This window comes from Neomonachus schauinslandi, chromosome 13 (genome assembly GCF_002201575.2).
Source record: "Neomonachus schauinslandi chromosome 13, ASM220157v2, whole genome shotgun sequence".
In the NCBI taxonomy this organism is placed as follows: Eukaryota; Metazoa; Chordata; class Mammalia; order Carnivora; family Phocidae; genus Neomonachus; species Neomonachus schauinslandi.
Window position 1 is genome coordinate 32504610 of NC_058415.1, and position 16220 is coordinate 32520829.

The following is a 16220-nucleotide window of genomic DNA, read 5'->3' on the forward strand; positions in this document are numbered from 1 at the left end:
CTCATGCCTCTGCTAGACTTGTTTTATAGCCTCTTTAGTGCTTTTTTGGAGGAATCTAATCATGTGGCTGTCACTTCTAGATTGTAAGTACTTTGAAGGCAAGGACTGTGTCCCAGCTAGTTGTTCTTAATGTCTGGTGTCTAGTAGGCCCTCAGGAAAAGTTTATTGAGTAAATTGAATCTGCTTTGATTTTTTGCAAAAATCTTGTTGTGCTGCTCGTTTAACAATGGTGCCTGGAAGTCTTTTCCAGTTCGCTGGATGTAGTTGTGTTGAGAAGAAAGATTCCAGCTCAGGATTGGGAAGAATAGGGTGCTACCCAATCCTGACTTTAGGTCCAAGGGACCACTGAATCACAGAAGTATTTCATAAAGCAAAGAATTCACCAACCAAAACTGGGTAAAGGATTTCATTGCAATTTATTAGTATGGTCTCTCTTATGAGAGTTTATTGCCATTAGGGATTTAGTTGACCAAGACCACACCCTCATCTGAGAAGCTCCAAAGAAGCTTTTGAAATTACCTCCTGGAGGAGCCTTGCTTAAAGGGCAGATTCTAAGAAAACTATGACATAGAAGAAATCTGTCTTTACTTAGTAATTTTCCCTCCTGTCTGGTGTTCCCTCTGGTCTCAGATTGTAACTAAGAGATTCAGAGTGCCCCCTTTCACCTATTTTATAAAATATATGTCAGAAATACAGTTTTCAGTATTTAAAAAAATGTTATTCAAGTATAATTAACACACAGTGTTATATTAGTTTTAGGTATACAGTACAATGATTCAATAATTGTACAGATTTCTCAGTGCTCATCAAGATAAGTGTACTCTTAATCCCTTTATTTATTTCCCCCACCCCCCACCCACCTGTCCTCTGGCAACCACTAGTTTGTTGTCTATTTTGCATCTGTCTCTTTTTTTTTTCTTTGTTCATTTGTTTTGTTTCTTAAATTACACATGTGAGTGAAATCATATGCTATTTGTCTTTCTCTATTCATTTATTTTACTTATCATTATACCTTCTAGGTCCATTTATGTTGTTGCAAATGGCAAGATTTCATTCTTTTTTTTATGGCTGAGTAATATTCCATTGTGTATATATACATACCCCACATCTTTATGCATTCATCTATCAATGGGCACTAGGGCTGCTTCCATATCTTGGCTGTTGTAAATAGTGCTGCTACAAACTTAGGGATGCACGTATCTTTTCAAATTCCCTTTCACCAACTATCTGAACACCTTTGATTATTAATATACCTCACAGTGTATTTTAATCACATGTTTGTGTGGTTTTAGACCCTATGAGACCCTGGGCTTCTGGAGGTCAGGAAAGTGTATTGTATTTACCTTTATATCCTTGGGCTCTAATTAGTGCTACAATTGTCAGCACTTGATAAATGTTAGTTGAATGAAAGTGTACAGGCTTCCTACCTCCTACTGTGTTTTTGAGGTTTCCTTTAACGGAGGAGCTCACATTTTCCTGGAAAAGACAATGCTCCTATAATTTTTAGACTAAATAGATGCACATAAAAACTTAGCACATATCTCAAGATTGTCCCAGTTCAGTAGTGGAACTGGAAGAGTACATATTCTCAGTCCACAGAGTACTTGGTAGTTTAAAGCAGTTTTTCTCTTATTTGATCTTTCTAATCATAACCCTGTGAGATGAATGTTACTCTCAACTGTTTACCGATGAGAAAACTGGTGTTCAGAGAGGTTAGAGACACCCCAGAGTTGCTCAGCCAGCAATTTCCTGAGCCAGACTTACAGCTTCAGTCAAGTTCTTTTGAAGATAACTTTTGAAGATTTCAGTCAGTCTTTTGAAGATCACTCAATGTTCTTTTCATTATTATACACAGCCCCTCCAGCTCGGTCACCTCTGGACCCAGTGAGGTGTCTGATGGTAATGCAATGCTAATTTTGGATGCAAACTTAATTGAAATGTCTTAAAACATGAGACTTGTGTTAATGTTTTCCATTGTTCTAAGAATTTCACGGTAAACCATTGAAAAAGGTGTGCCTATATATCAGACATTATGTTAATAGTACACATACTGCGAAACAGAATCACTAAAATACTCTTCGCTCTCTGCTGGTACAGTATATGCACAATATGCTGTATGCTCGAAACATTTCGCTTAAGCCAACGTAAGAGCAATAGAAAAATTCCATAAGTGAAGGCATCTGCAGCCTCTTCAATTTGTGTATTTGCTCTATCCACAGTATTAGGCAAAAATGAAGCTTAGTCATATCTAGGCAGTGTTTCACAATGAAATGCTTGGGAAAATTGCAAACCAAATGCATGCTATGCAGTAAGTTTGAAAATTTGATTTTTTTATAACCTTGGGCATTGTTAGATTCACTACATAGTGCTTCTAAATCCCTTTGCTTTATGGTTTTCATATATCTGAAAAGATAAATATATGCAAAATTGGATATTTTCCAAGCAATGTGCCTTTCATTTGTAGTTCCTGAAGAGCTCAGCTATATGCAGTAATGTATTTATGTTTTAGAATGCTGACTATGGAATAAAGTACTTCGCTTAAATATACAATGGCTCTACCAACAGTCCCTAAAATATTTGGATAAATGTGGTTATGATTTTTATATAATTTATTGTGTTCTGTCAAATCATACTCATAACTCCCACTTTGTATTTTAGGAATTTGAAAACATATCTTATTTCTACCACTAGAATATGGGTTCCTTGAGGGCGACATCCATAACACTCAGTATTGTGTTTAGCTACCAGTAGAAGAAAGCTTTACTATGGGACTGAAACGAATAGGAGTTGAATGACTTCATAGAATAAGAAGTCCAGAGGCAGGCAGCTGCTGGGTTTGGCTTGGTGGCTTAATGATATCAGAACAAATTTTGTTGTAGCTCTCTGGTCTTTTCCTGATGCTTGAGGCCTCATGTTGCCTCTTGGTTGAAAACAGGTTGCTATCCCTCCAGTCACTGAGTCAACAGTAGGGACAGGAAAGAAGAGGAAGACAGTGGTAGTTATTTCTATCTCTTTTGTTTCTCAGAAACCTGCTAGTAGACTTTCGACTTACTGACTTCTTGGCCAGAGCCATGACTCGGCCACACAACTGTAACAAAGCCTGGGAAAGTGGGTATTTAACTCAATAGCTTTTATTGGGCAAACAGAGAAGGCAGAAGTGGTTGGGAGCAGTCCTTAGCTCAGCCAGACAGCAGTATTTGCCACAGAGTCCTTTTTCATTTCCCTGAATCTCCTGTAGTCCTAACACAGTGCATAGATATTTCAAATGGATAAAATCCCCTCAGTATATTCCAATTTATAAATTATTGCATTAGCCTTGCTGATGTAGGTTTTCAAGGGAAAGGAACTAATGTGAGTGCCTGTGAGTTCCACATGCTCTGAATTATTTACTCCTGAGAACAATCCCCATTTTACAGATGAGAAACCTGGAGCTCATATGTTTAAGATGCTTGAGGTTGCAGCTAAAGAATTGAAAAGATTGTTTTCAAACACAGATCTGTCTCCACTCTACTACCCTGACTATTAAATAATTCAAATCACTTTGATATGAAGATCATTCTAGTAGACTGGCACATTCTTGATATTCCTTATAATTGTGAAATGGAAGGTCTGACTCAATATTGTCAATGTTCTTTTGTGACAATATTTTGTTTTTCATTATGGGCTGTGACATCATTAGATAGATGTTCTAAACTGCAGTTGTTTTTTTTTTAAAGGTATGTCTGTTTAAGCAAAGGTTATGTGGGGGTGCCTGGGGTGGTTGAGTGAGAGGTAAGGCTTGTGCTAACCTCTGCTATGTCTAGGGGTAGAGACAGTGTATCACATTTTGGATTTGACTTTCTTTGTTCAGGTAAGAGTCATTTGCTGGGGGCCTCATAGTTGTGCAAACTGAAGATGAGGAAACACTCCTTGCCTAAGGAGGGCACAAGGACGTTTTGTACCTCGTTTGGACTGCCAGGTATGCAGAGCTGATTACTGGGGAGAGTTTGCATGAGTCCAGAGTCTTCAGGAAGGAGGGGCTGAGAACTTAACTCCTGCTTCCTGAGATTCACCTTAAGGAAACTAATTGGTTCCACTGGCAGAAGACACCAAGGGATCAAAAAGAACCCCAACAAGGGAAGTATGAGATAGTGAGCAGAGCTGATGCAGCATGTGGCAGATTCAGGAGACCTCTGGTAGGGCATCCTAATCCGGGGAACAGAGGGAATAAATGAGTGTAGACTAGAGCACTAGGCATCAGCATAGTATGCAAAGCACTGACAGAACTGGGTGGACTCATACTCCTCTGTAACATCCCGAGGCTGTTGAAGACAACAGCAGAAGTGGACTATCAAACTCTTCAGTTCTCTGCTGGCCTGGGGTTTGGTCAAGACAATTCCTCTGGGGACTGAGTGAGCCCAGGAGCTCTGGGATGGGCTATGAGAATCCAAGAAGGAAATCCCAATTTGCATCTCCAAAGAGCTAATATCAGGTCTGGAGTCATGCTTAGGAGAAGTGAATGACTATTTTATGGGAAGTACCTAGGTTATACCATCTTCATTTCTGTCTTGTCTATCTATATCAGGAATGACTAATTAAAGATATGTCTTCACTATGAAGATTATAGAAGAACCACCTGGGGATCATGGTGTATGTACACACAGAGAGCCTCGAGTGACTAAATTGATAGGAAACAAAGGATGGGAGAGCTAGTAGCAGAGAATATAACAGAATATAATTTTTTTTGAATAGGTAATATGCTCAATTGTTCAAATCCAAAAGTTTTGAAAGTATATAATAAAAATGCCTCCAGTGCTGTCCCCATCCACTCAGTTTTCTGCCTTAGAGACAACCAAGGTTATGAGGCCCTGCTCTTACATACTTCTTGAGAGATACTCTATGCATATATAAGCAAGTATGTGTGTATATGTATGTATATGGAGCTGCACTTTTTTATACAACTGGTTTTATATCATATGTACCCTTTTATATCTTGCTTTTTTTTTTTAAAGATTTTATTTATTTATTTGACAGAGAGACACAGCGAGAGAGGGAATGCAAGCAGGAGGAGTGGGGAAGGGAGAAGCAGGCTTCCTGCGGAGCAGGGAGCCCGATGTGGGGCTCGATCCCAGGACCCTGGGACCATGACCTGAGCCGGAGGCAGATGTCAACCATCTGAGCCACCCAGGCGCCCCGACATCTTGCTTTTTAAAAAAAAAACTTGACAATATAATTTGGAGATCATTTCCTATTAATATAGAGAGAGTTGCCATTTGTTTTTCTTATTTTTATAGCTGCTAAAATCCCACTGCTGGATGCACTATACTTTAACCAGTCCTCTCTTTGTGGATATTTTTGATTGCTTCCTATGTGTTGCAATGATTAATCTTGTATGTACATCATTTGTGTGTGTGTGTGTGTGAGAGAGAGAGAGAGAGAAAGAGAGAGAGAGTGTGTATTGCTAGAATAAATTTCTAGACAACACATATTCCAATATGTGAAGATCTATTTATAAGGGTCTGATCATTTGTGTTCTATAGCTACTAAAGAGAACTCTTGTTCTAGGGCTCCAGATTTGGTTAGTAGGTTCAATTGAATCTAACAATCTCCACTGATATGAACAAGAAGTTCCAGAAAGCCATGTATGTTTCCCACCTTGCCCCCAGGAGACTGCTGATTTTTCTTCACAGCCTTGGGGATGGATGACACTATTATTTTCAGACTGTAGCGAGACATCAGCTAAATAGATCCGTTTAGATCCTCTAAGATTGGTGCCTCTCACTCTCCTGTAGTCTCTGTGGGTAAAGGGCATAATTAAATGTTTGGTTTTAAATGTTCCTAATCCAAGGCACCCCTTTCATCCTCCTACACATGGTCTAAGAAAGTTGAGATAGAATCAAAGAAGAGATTTTGGCAACAAAGGGCTTTGGGCTGACAGAGCAGATAATCAGGGCACTGAGGAGCTGAAATTAAGATTTGTTGTGGCAGATCTACTTGTAGATATTTGAGACTTGGCTGTAATTGAATTTTTATTGTTCAATCGGAATGTGATACATCCACCGGCCTTTTAAATTTTTAATTGAGGAGACATATTTAAAGTTTTAAACTACTAGATCTATTTTGCTTTGATTGGCCACTATGTAAAACCAGACAGAGCCCATCTATAGTAGTACCATCAATCAAAATGTGTTTCTTCATTTTATTTCCTGCCTCTACTATTAACTTGTCACTACCAACCTGCTTTTCCTCTTTCACATGGTGTGTGATGGATTAAACTAGTTAGCTAGCCAGATAGATTATATAGGGTACATTAATACTTAGTGTTTTTGATGGAGCACTGAACAAAACAAAAGCCATTCCTTACAGAAGACAATTAAGCCTACTGCTTGCCGTTTTGGACTTTGTGGTTCTCACTTTCTCTGAGTGGGCAGATAATAGCCACGCAATCATTTTAGTGCAGGAGCATTTAATTGGTTTCTTTCATAAGAGGCTTCTAATATAGCATAATGGTTAGTCCTCTGAGTAGCCAGCATCCTTGCATCAGGCTTCCCTCCCCTGCCTTTGTGTCTGTTTTTGGCAGAATGACTGAGAAACTCCTGAAATGAACTAACTCCATAGGGTCTTTGTTTCTAAGAAATGGGGCCTTTGAGTTTCTGAGCACACAGCTCAAGAGGTTTACTCCAATTTTTAGTGTTTAGTTGACCCAAGTTCCTGATGTTTTATTTTCTGGCATTTGGAGGCAGGGTTGGACCAGCCTGGTGCTACTCAGATGCCCTGATACCTGTGTGGTGGGCCTGGAGCCTGGCTTGTCTTTGCCTTACCAAGTGAGACAGGTGGCCCCATGGTTGGCCACTAGCTGACCCACCTTGCTGCTCAGGGCCCACACCAGAGCACACCTGATGCTGTTACCCACTTGTTCTTAGCACCTTTGAATTTGTAAATCTCCATGGAATTGCCATAAACATTCTCTCAGCACTTCCAAGGGAAGGACAGAAAACATCTTTCTCTGACCCTGGGCCCCTGTGGCTCAGTCATTGCTCCTGAGTGATTCTAACACCTTTGGGCAACCTGACCTACATCTTTGGGAATGTTTAGTGACTGGGGTCAGGGCTCAGTAGTATTTTCTAGTTGTCTCACTTCCATGTCCATTCTAAACTCCTCAGGCAGCTGGGGAGCTTGCTGGGTGACTGGGCCTAGAAAAGACATGGGGAAGAGCTGAGGGAAGGGTTGGTCTCTGTTTCCTTATTATCCCTGTATCTCTGGGAAGCTGTCCTGCCCAGGGGTCTTATGCTGTAAACTTCTGCTGACTCACTCACTGTGGCAGGTGGCAATTGTCTGGATGAAAGCTGATCCCCAGCAAACTCTCCCAGAGGCTGGCTTGGTTCCCGCTGGTGTGCAAGGTGGGAGGCAGGGGGTAGGAGTGAGCAATGAGCCCTGAGGCTTTTCCTTCTTGCTTGCACCTGTGGGCAGAGGCTGGCTCATATCTCCACCTCCCCTCAGAATAGGAACACGGAACCCGGCTTAGGCCGCTGCTCAGCTATGGCTCCACATTCCTGCTACTCCTGATAATAGTACTAACTAGAGTAATGACAATAACAAATGATGTCTTCTGTTGGGGTGAACATGGGGCCTCTTAAGAAACACCAGCTGCCTCAGTCCTCCATCTACAACGTCTTTCATAACCTCCCTGAGAGTGAAACGATAAGATCTCATGTTATTGATCTCCTGCCTCCGGCAGGACCTTACATACGCTGTTACTGATCTTGTCAGCATAAGAGCCTGACTTTATTAGCCCCTACATCCCAGCTGCTGTTCCAGGTTGTACACATCATTCAGGCCTCACAATAACCCTGTCTTGTAGGGGCTCTTCTCTATCCCATGGAATCATGTCCAAATAATCTTTTTAGATCAAAGATGTCTGCTCAAATACCAACACAAGCAGCAGAAGCTGTAACATGTCTCGAGTACTTACTATGCACCAGGCACTGTTCAAAGCCCCTTATATATATTCACTCATTTAATCACCTCAACAACCCTGTGAGTATGAGGTAGTTATTATCATTTATCCTCATTTTACAGGTGAGAAAAATGAGGCACAGGGAGATTAAATGATTGTTCTAAACTCACTGACAAAGCTTTCTAGCAGTGCTATAAGATGGGTGTCATTACTCCCATTTTAAGTGTTAATAATAAGAAAATCAATGATTGTTTCTAGTTAGCTGAATTTGAGAGGATTGACCCAAGAGGAAAGTAAAATTAATTCCTCTTTCAGAGCCAGAATTATTCTTTTATTTAGGAAAATGCCTTTATGAGCCTATTTGTTGCTGAAAGCAAGGTGGAATTGAAGAAGTTTAAACAAACAGAGGGTAAGTGCTCTGCACAGTAAAATAACAGGAAGTTTGGAGCTGTCTGTTGGTGCATTGAGATGGTTGAAGAATCTGGAGGAGAAGAAGGTAGGAATGGTAGAGAGAGAAGGGAGTGGTTCGGTAACATGGTGAGAGGTTAGGATCCTTGAAGGAGTGCAGTTAGTGAGAAACTCCCTGTGGAGGGAATAACCAGTGAATTTCTTGGAACAGGGATTGCTGACAGTCAGTGTGAAGTTGTTTCTCCATTTGTCATACTGCTCTCTGTTCAGCCTAAACCTTCAGTAAAGTTTTGCTACTTAAGCAACCTAGTACTGGTGCATTGTAGGAGTGAAGGATGAGGACATGGGCCAGACTTTCTAGGCAGTGACTAACCGTAAAACAGTTCAGATGCTCAGGCCAGAGCTGGGAGTGAGTCTGAGCAGAGAACCAAGCTGAAGTTAGACTTACTTGGAAGTAGGTGGAAGAGCCCCCCACAAACTCCCTTCCCCAAATGTGCTCAAGGGAAGTGAACCATATAAAGGCATGGGGGAAGAGGGAACAATGGGTAACTTGTGTAATAATCAATTATTTTCTAAAGTAGAGGTTGTGTTTCCTTTAGGGACTCAGCCTCAAGTAACAGAAAGCATGGTTCCAAATGGAAGTACACAGTAAGGAGATTTCTTTTTCTTTCTTTTTTAAGATTTTATTTATTTATTTGAGAGAGAGAGAGAGACAGAGATAGCGAGAAGAGTGAGAAGAGAGCATGAGCGGAGAGGAGGGAGAAGCAGGCTCCTGCTGAGCAGGAAGCCCAACATGGGGCTCGATCCCAGGACCCTGGGACCAGGACCTGAGCCAAAGGCAGATGCTCAACCCACTGAGCCACCCAGGCGCCCCAAGGAGATTTCTTATTGCACCCAGCAGGAGGTCCAGAAATAGGGTGACTTCCAGGTTGGTTGATTCCAGGTTGGCTCAACCATGTCATCAAGGATGTAATTCTTTTCACTCTCCTCTGCTATCTTCAGGATTTGGGTCGTCTCTAGGGTGGTAGCAGGAGAGCTGCCAGAGCTGCCTCCCAGCCTTGGAGCGTGGATTCCTGTGGAATTGACTTCTGCTGGACACAAGTACTTTCAGTGTCAGACCTACCTACCTGTCATGACCACATGGCTGCCAATTCGTCCTTATAGCACTTCCTTCTTCCTTCATCAGGTTTTCTGGTGGGATAAGGAGAAGCAGGAGGTGGAGAGAGGTAAAAACATAGCCTTTTCTAAAAGAAACAACAACAACCCCCACCCCCTGCCAGGTTTGTGCAGAAATAGTGAATTCCAGGTTTGGGAGGATAAATATATAAAGTAAGCCTGAAACATCTTTTCATACTGGAGAGCAAGAAAACCATTAAAGACTTTGGGGATTGTGTTAAAATATTTAGGAGCCAACTTGAAGGACTTTCACTGGCCAAAGATGGGACAATTTGAGAATCATAAAAAATTATAACTACAAATAGATTGAAGTACATAAGATATGATATATTAATATGCATAACTTATAATGATAAGAAACACAATTGGTTACCTTTGTGAGATGGTAGGGAATGAATCCATTATTCTAAAAATGGGTAAATAAGAGCAAAGAACTCAATCTATCACTTGTTTTTCCTGTATGACTTGCATCTCAGAGCAACCAAATATTTGTGGAGAGAACGTGTTTCCTTATAGAAAAATTCCAGTTTTTATTAACTGGATTGAAATGGAGAATATTAGATTTAAAATATCAACATTTCAATCTTTAATGAGATAATTGATCTAAGCAATTAGCATCAATGCCTGCTAGAGCAGTCACTGAAAAGCTGATAGGGAACTTTATAATCAGTGAATCAGGCTGGCAACACCTGGACTCGTTGATCAATAGTAACATCGGGCATTATGTACCTCCTGATGGGATGCAATAGGAAGTACACAGCACCACCTATGAAGTGTTCTTGCCAAAAAAATTGAACCTAAACATAATCAAGCCTTCCAGTTTACAGGAAATATTGGGGCATAGGAATAGATATAATACATGGACATTTTTGTGGATTCTGATTTAAACAAACCAAATACTAAAAAATATATGAGGCAATAGGAGAAATTTGAACACTAACTGAATATTTGATGATATTGAGGAATTACTAACTTTTTCAAATGTGAATATGGTATTATGGTTATATTTTTTAAAGCTATATATTTTTTATTGATACATAATGAAATATTCACCTTTGAAATAATATAAAGTCTGGGATTTGTTTCACAGTAATGTAGTGTATGTGTGGGGCAAGTGAGCAGGGGTATAGGTGGACAAGTTTGGCCATGTATTGACAATTGTTGAAGCTGGGTGATGGGTATATGTAGTTAACTCTAATATTCTATTTGGCATATGTTTGATCTTTTCCATAATAAAATGTGGAAAAGAAAAGAATTAGCGTTTGTCAACCACTTTTGAATCATTGCAATTCTGGCTTCTGCCCCCTCCGCATAGGCAGGGGCCTTGATGCAGAGGCTCTGGCAGAGACAAGCAATGGCTGTGTGAAGTCTGGGCGGAGGTTGCCTTGGGAATGATGATTGCATACATAGGACCATGGCTTTTCAGATCTCAGCCACAATGCTGTATTGATCTTGTTTCTGCTGATCCTCCTCCCATTTCTGCCCTATTCTGGGCTGGACAGGATTCAGTGGAACAAACTGGGTAAGACAAACTTTGGAGGATTTTTTCTTAGGAGTTGTGGCATTGGCTTTAATCGGCATACCTCTTATCGCTGATGCTGTGATTCTGGGAGTTACCACAGGCCACAAGTCAAAGAAACTATTCTCTTCTAGTGGCTAACTTGGTGTTACGTCACTGCCAGACATAAAGTCTTGGATACTGTTAAAAGGCAAAGACTGCAAAAAATGGCAGACCCTGTCACTTATAAGTTTTCACATTAAGGTTCCAAGAAAAAACTCATTCTGCGAGCATTCTGCTATTCATCTGGATATGGCCATTTTCATCAACTCTAGTAAAACTGTTAGCTCAAAGGATGGGATTTTAGCAAATGTAAATTTTTCTCCATTTAATTCTTTTTATACTCAGAGTATGTTTTGGTTTGTATGTACTAGAATCTAAGATGGTATCTGATTTAACATAGAACTGTATGATTGATGTTAATTTTTATATGGCAATTTTTCAGAATATTCCAGGAAGGACACCCTGATTTTCAGGGACTTTGCTACTTGGTCAAATTTGAGAACAGAGCACTGAGGTATAATTATTTACATTTTGGTGTGAATGAAGGATCTGGTGAGTTTGATGGGATGCAGAATAGCTTTATTCTGGGTGAGAACTGAGAACAGAAAACCCTAACTCAGCCCTTGTCTAGTTTAAGAAGGTATTTCCCTGACAGCACTATTTAGGTGACATGACTTAAGTGAAGCTCCTAAACCTTAGCATCCCCAAGGCTCGGAGAGATATTTAAGTCTATCCCAAGCTCCAAGTTTCCTGGGCGATAGTGACTGAACCTGCCAGGTCATGGATGTGAGATTTATTTCTTGCTTTAAAGGGTTCAGCTAGTTGTAATGACATAAAAAATGTAAATTAACCAGGAAGCTTTCCTTTCATTCTTTCTCATCTTCATTTAAGTAGCTCAAGATCATAGCCAAGGAATGGAGGCAGTTGTTGGCAAGAAAGGGGGCTTTAAGCCTGGGTGTGGACCTTGAGTAAGTCTGAGTGGAAAGGGACACATTTAATTTAATTCACATGTTTAATCTGGCAAATTGGAAGGAGGGCAGGAAGTACTTAGGCCATCAGCTAATTAACTGTGATTGTCTCAGGCCCCTCCCTTAGCTCTAGGTGGTTCGATGTTGCTAGGGGACTTCAGGTTAAAACTAGACCCCTGAAGGCTGTGATTCTTAATAGTAGGTGGTGTCTGTCCATTGTGTACAACTATGCTCAGTAGAATTTGTCATTTATCACTACAAGGGTGAAAGAAAACAAGTATAAAAAAATACTTTAGATTTGTGTGATTCTTCCTGTTCTAGCTGGATCTAGTCTTTGTATTATTATCATCTCCCTAAAATCAGTTTTCTTAATATCTTACCTCTCTTATGCACCAGAATTGTGCTGTTAACCTGTCACATGTAGCTATTGAGCACTGGGTGTGTGGCCAGTCCAAATTGAGATGTGAGGATTAAATAAATATCAGATTTAGAAGACTAAGTATAGAGAGAAGGATAAAGTATCTCACCAATAGTTTTTCTTTAATGTTGATTACACAGAGAAATGAAAATTATTTGGATATGTTAGGGGAAATAAAGTATTATAAAAATTAACTTCATGTGTATACAATGTATATATTACTTTATTTTAACTTTTTTTTTTTTACTTTTTAGTAGCCGTGAGAACACTTAAAATTACTATGTGGCTCACATTATTTCTATTGGACAGTGTTGTGCTAGAAAATACTTGTGACATATCTATTTTCTGATATCTTGAGATCAGTGGTGTGAGATCCAGAGCTAGAGTCCTAGGCTGGAATTCTGGTTCTCCACTTTATATGTGTGGAGACGGGTTCTATTCCCCTCCAAGCCTCAATGACCTAGACTGTAAAATGGAGAGAGTAAGAGTTGCAGCTGCATTGGATGCTTATGAGATTGCCTGAGATATGCCTGGTTCAAAGGAAGTTACGAACTTCTTTTCCTTCTGCTGATGCTCCTGCTCTGTTGCTCTACCCCTGAGCAGCGAATCCCTTCTCTTGCTGAGGATCACAGACTCTGTGGAAAGGGGGCATAGGCATCAGCCTTCCCAATCCCTCCCTTCTGCAGTGCAGGCAATCTTTCCCACCATTTACTCATTTACACTGTTCTCACTTGCACACCTGTGTGCCACTTGACCATTTGAGGAGGGGAATTACACATTCGATTTCCTTGTTTCACTCACAGTGTTCTATATATCAGAAAACACATGATAAATAATTATTTAAGTCACCAAGAAAGGGAGAAAATGACTTATCCGGGAAACACAGGTGATTGTATCAAGTTTAAGGGATGACTTTGGAAACATTCAGAGACCCTATGACAGACGTAATGTCTTTTGTTTCTCATGGCAACCTGTGGGGTTATGAGGCTGACTATGTAGTACAACTTTAAAGTGATATACAACAAGAATTCTCTCCCAGAGAGAAAGCCATACTTTTTTTTTTTTTTATGAAGAGAATGTGTATTGTCTGAAAATCTTTGTTAAACATCATTTGTTGTTCCCAAATTATGCTTGCCTGCTTGCTTTTCTGTTTCTATTTATGTTTCTGTAAAAACATGCTCTTTCATGTCTCAAATGAGCTAAGATAGTGGTGGTAGGATGTCATCCTTCAACCTGCTTTGGGGAGGAGAGGTGTTCTGATTAGATGGCCTGCCAACCCGTAATCCTCGCTCTGAGGAGGCAAGGGGAATGCACACAATGAGCTAAGATAGTGGTGGTAGGTTGTCATCCTTCAACCTGCTTTGGGGAGGAAAGGTGTTCTGATTAGATGGCCCGCCAACCCGTAATCCTCGCTCTGAGGAGACAAGGGGAATGCACACCTTCCTCTGCGGTGCTTATAGAGGCTCAGCTGTAGGTACTGGGGCTTCCTCTTTTAGCTGTTCCCAAAGGTCAAGTGAACTGCTTGCAGGGTGGAGTCTAGTCCCATCTGGATAAAATGAAGACCACAACTTCAGATGGGAGGACAGAAACAGAGGAGGGACTGTCCTGTGGCTTGGCCCTGCATTCTCTAGGGAACGAAAGAACGGTAAAATCCCCTTGGTCAGTCTCTGTTATAACATCCCTCTCTTTAAGATTAACTTAATCTGGATGTGTGCTGGTCTAAACTGGGGTGGCCTCCCTGATTTTGCAGCTTTTAAAACTGGCCATCATAACACTGATAAAATGTTGTTCATCCATTATTATGGGCCACAAGAGAACTATGTTTCAATCATTTTACCTAGATATAACTTACATGTATCCTACTGGAATAAGGTATTTTTTTTAAAGATTTTATTTATTTATTTGAGAGAGAGAGAATGAGAGAGAGCACATGAGAGAGGGGAGGGTCAGAGGGAGAAGCAGACTCCCTGCCGAGCAGGAAGCCCGATGCGGGACTCGATCCCGGGACTCCGGGATCATGACCTGAGCCGAAGGCAGTCGCTTAACCGACTGAGCCACCCAGGTGCCCTGGAATAAGGTATTTGGTGGAGCATCAGAATGGTCCCAGTCCTAACTCAGAAAAGCCTCACCGTAAGGCATATTCAGAAAATGTATAGATAAACCCTAAATATTAATTAAGATTTCATTTATTTGTGGTGTCTATACTATTAGGAATTCTGCTTTCTGGATAATGGAGCTAATAAAAATACTCCATTCCTCTTGGCAAAATGCAGAGAACAAATAATTTTACACAAACCTCAGAAAGCCTTACTGCACAAAGGAACAGTGACCAGAAGGCCACTTGCTTCTGGCAATTTCCTCAAATTTGTAAAGCAAGTAACAGTTGACTCAACGACCATAGGATTTGGTCTTGTTTCAATTCCTTCTCTGGAACTGGCCTTTTGCCTAAGGTTCTCTTTGGACATGTACTATTTTGTGTTTCTATTTTCTTCTTGGGGGTGAAGAACACCCATTTGCTCTTCAGATAAAAAGTGCTCTTGTGAGAATGAAACTAATAAAGCTTTAGTGACCTTCAGAGGCTTCCCGGCTCCCACCACATCAATTTCAAACTCCTTTGTCAAGCTTCCAGGACCCTCCTGCTATTGTCAAACACACATCTTTTTCCCAAACACACTCCCAATAGAGTGCACTCTATTCCTTTTGTTCGTCTAATCTAAAATTGCCTTCCCACTCCTTGTGTTCTGGCTGACATTTAAGGCTTCATTTAAGTTCTACCTCCTCTGTGAAGACTTCATTGTTTCTTTCAGCTTTTCTTAGTATATTTAATCAGTACCCACACCATGAATATACTAGCCTGTACTTTTCATCATTGCTTCAGGTGTGCAAATCATATATGGCCAAGCACCACTTGACACTTTACTTTTCACCCCCGAAATCTAGATGTTGATGAGGATACTTGGCTCTTACTACCGGGGAGATGTTTCTGACAATTTAAACTTCACCAAATGGAATGAGGTTCCTCAAGACATAGTGAATTCCTTGTCACTGGAGGGTATCAACTAGAGACTACTTGCAAGGGTTTTCCCTCGGGTGTAGATCGTTGTTGGTATTTTATACATTTTTGATGTATAAATGGGCTTTGGAATAGATCAAATATCCAGGTGGGAGGGTCTGACAAAATTCTTTAACACTGAACTTCTGTTACCCTATAAAATGGTTGCTCACTAAAAAAGAAGCCTTTGTTGCATTCATGGAAATCTTTTCTTATTTGAAAATAATTCCCCATTCATTACTGCATTGGATTTTAGCAAACTTATGAGAGGCATGAACCTCCCCTATTATCTAAGTATGACACATGATCCAAATGATGGAATATAACAAGGGTGTGTAGGAAGTGAATGAGAGAAGGGGGACACAAAAAGAATCAGAACACATTGCTCTCCATGCTCTGGTTTCAGGGCAGTTAGTGGTGGAGGACTTGGGAGAGAGGTCAGGGATAGTAATGGGCAAAGTAATCCATGGTTGAACTTATTGCTCTGGTATAGCTCTGACCTCCCCATTAGTGCTTGGGTCTGTTGAACTACCTATTAAATGAGGACTCTATGCAAAAGCTGCTGATTTTACTCTTGAACAGAGAAGTTAGAATTGCAATTTGGGTGAACATTTTAACTGAAGTCATAGTTGCTATTTTGTTATCTAGTGGTAGAGTCCAAAAAACTCAGAAAATTTGAAAATATCAAACCATGTGTCTTC